Source organism: Arachis duranensis, chromosome 5 (assembly GCF_000817695.3).
Source record: "Arachis duranensis cultivar V14167 chromosome 5, aradu.V14167.gnm2.J7QH, whole genome shotgun sequence".
In the NCBI taxonomy this organism is placed as follows: Eukaryota; Viridiplantae; Streptophyta; class Magnoliopsida; order Fabales; family Fabaceae; genus Arachis; species Arachis duranensis.
Window position 1 is genome coordinate 90,503,356 of NC_029776.3, and position 3,836 is coordinate 90,507,191.

The following is a 3,836-nucleotide window of genomic DNA, read 5'->3' on the forward strand; positions in this document are numbered from 1 at the left end:
TCTTCTCTATACGCGTCTCTAACGAATCTAATTTGTCATTGTTAGTTTGAACAATACAAAGTTGTTTTGTTTTTGTTCTCTTTTTTTTTTCTTTTCTTTTTTTTGTCAAATTATTTGTATTTTTGTGCATAATAATAATATTATTTAATTATTCGCGATAACTTTTATAAAAAAAAAATTATGTAAAAATAATATTATGAACTGTTAATTATTAAATGAGTCGAGATATTTGACTAAATATATTTAAATATTTAATCACTGATTTAATATTTTATAATATCATCTTTATATAAATACGTTTTTATAGAAGTAACCACTTTAGTTATTTGAGCATTAGACATTAATTATATAGCAATATAGCATAGGTCTTTGTCAATTTTTTAAAAATTATAAATTCAAATTTAAAATTATTAATTAATTAATTAATTAACCAACCATATTTAATTATTTAATGTATATAAATTAAAGCTTGTAATTTTGTGAGTTACATGGTTTCTGATTCTCAACCGTTAAAATGATAATAAAATTTAATTTCTTTAAAAGTAACTACTTAATATATATCATTTTAATGGTTTGGATTCATGTAACTCAGTTTTTGTTCCAACGTGCCGACAAGTTGATCATAAGTTAAGGAGAGTAGTAGTTTTGGGTTCGTAGCCGCCACTTCAGTTGTTTCATTTAATTTTATTCATATCCGTATGTATCTGCTTTCTATATTTAAATTCAGATATGACGAGATAACGAATCATTTAATTAAAATGGTGGGAAAGTTAAGTAGGAGTTGGTGGTTCTCATGTTCAACTATAACAAGTTAACAACTATATATCCCGGTTTGTTATTTGATGATCAGTTTGTTTAATTTCCTTGCTTTCTGATTCTCCACTTCATTCGGAAAGAAATAATTAAAGATCACATATATATTAATTTAACATCTAATAAGTTTGTAATGGGTTGGTGGTATGTATATTTAATTTGTATATACATATATGCAAGTTCATGGTTTCTATGATGACACTGACATAGATATAGAATATGACACAATATGAGATATGTCTACACGCAAATTTTAAAATTTTATAAAACATGAGGACACGCATACATACAAAATATAAAGTATTTTTTAGATAAATCGTAATGATATTTTGATATTTTATTGATATTAAAATATAAATTAATTTTTTAAATTATTTTTAATATTTTATTTTAATTATATCAAGTTTTTAAAATACTTTTTATTTTAATAAATAATAATATATACTATATCTAAATTTGTTTCAAGAATATATGTTAAGAATAAGACTGAATACACTAATACATAATGATATTTAGGTGTGTCCGGCCAAGCGTGTCCAAAGAAAATTTTTTTATTTTTTATTAAGACACAGTTGGACACAGCAAGCACGTGTGTCAAATGAGTATCGGTGAGTGTTGTATTTGAAATATGTCCGACATGCGGATACGACAACTCAATAAAATGTCCATGTTTTATAGATGGTTTCTAAAGAAGTTAAGTATTATAGAATTAGCTTTTGAATTAGGTTTATAACTGACACATTGTTCATCACTAATAATCACTACTCAATGATATTATATGTTTACATCTATATATATATTACAAGGAAAAACTTGTAACTTATATTGTTACGCAATATACATATACAAAAACTCTAATTTCCTTATATAACCACAAATTTATTTTTATTGTTATAGTTATTAGCCAATTTGGTGGTTCACCCATATTAAAATTGCTTTTGTTCCGATAGGAATATCAAATTTTATATGATTTACGAAATTTTGAACTTTGATTTGTTGAGAATTTTGTGTGTGTTCCAAGTCACGAATAGCAGTGACATAGGGATCTAGTGTTCAAATAAAGTTTATGACAAAGTACTTATATATACTTGAAAGTTTGTTTATAAAAACAAAAGCTTTGTGTATTATTATATTTTGCCTCACCAAAATAAAACATGTATTATATCCTCTTTTGCTACTCATCTTTTAGGATAGTTTTGTGTCTTATTAGTTGTCAATTTTTTCTTTTCTGTAAAGATGGACTAGCATTTTTAATAGAGTAGAGAAAAACAGTGATTAAATAAAAAATTATAAGTCATCATGGTCCTTGTATATTAATACTTTTCTATTTTTTATTCTTATAATATTTTTTTCAAAATAAATTGTTTAAATAAAAAATAGATTTAATTATTCTATTAATCCAGTATATATTACTTTTGCTTTCAATAAACTAAGTTAGTTTATGTCTAAATTAAGGAATTAACATTGAATGGTAGAAAAACGTGTCCTAAGACATTTAGCAAGTATAACAATCCTTACACTTCAATTTCACAAATTTAATTATCTTCGATTGACTGTCTTTTCAGATTCGGATTGGACAATAAATGTTGATGATAGAAGATCAATTTCAGACTATTGTATGTACTTTGAATCAAATTTTGTTTTTTGATAGTGTACAAAGCAACCAACAGTTCGTAGAAGCTCCACAAAAGCTAAGTTTCAAGCATTAGCAATAGTCTTTTTAGAACTAATTTGGATTCAAACGCTGAAGTTGGAACTGAAATAACCCTGCACTACTACACCAATAGTGTTTTGCGACAACATGTCAACTATTCTCTTAAAGCATATAATCATATTTTATATGAAAGAACCAAACATTTTGAACTCAATTTATACTTTGTGCGAGATAGAGTGATATAAGGACTAGTAGCAGTGATACGTGTTCCTGGACAAGAGCAGGTTGCTGACATTATGACAAATTCTTTAGCATAAGCTCTCTTTGATAAGTTCAAGACCAAAATCAACTTGACACTATGGCCTCTTTGAGTATGTGGGGGGATGCAAGGCATAATGAAAAGTCTGTTAGTAAGACAATAACTAATTGCAACTATAAATAGCAGTAACTCTACTAAAGTCTATTTCTTGCTTGTGAATAATACTACACAAAAAATGCTTAATACTGTCGAATTTATCAGTAAATTTATCAAAAAAATCTACTAGTAATATATTTAGTGTCGGAAAAAAAATCAACGGTATAAACTTCGTCGGTAATTATTTACCAGCGGATTTTTTCGTCCATTATTAATTACCATAAAAAAATTTCCATTGGTAATTTTTATTGTTAGATTTTTTTCCGATAAATCTGACGATAATATATTATTAATTAATAATTAAATTAATAATTACCAACATATCTATCCGACAGTAAACTTAAATTTTAAATGTTTTAAAAAAATATTAATCCTCATGTTTTAAAAAATAAAAAATATAAAAAATCTGATAACAAAAGATTATTTTCACAAATAATGAAATAAATTTCAAATAAACCAAACTATCTATGGCTAATATAAATTATAACAAGTCAAAAATCACAACTTATAACACAAATTCACCCCTCAACTCACAAATCAAAACACAAATTTACAACTCACAAGTTTATATGATATTAAAATAAATTTAAGTAGTAAATAAAACAACTAAATTATTGTAATGAACAACTAATTAATTAAAGTCTGGACAACTATTAATTTTGCTAAGAATAGTTGCCCAACTACACATCCTTGTGCTCTTCTTATAGCTGATTTTCACATTTTGGTTAGGCGTCTTCAGAATATTCAATGGTCTCATACCTTACGTGAAGTTAATTCAGTGGCTGACATCTTTGCTAAGAAAGGGCATTATATACCCTTTGGCTATCATGTGTTTGAAGTTACTCCTTTTGATATTTTTAATTCTATTCTGTTAAATGTTTCTTGTGTTTCCCTCATGAGAGGGTTTAGTTAGCTGTCTTGGTTTTTTTTAGGGTCCCTAACCCTCCTTTCTCA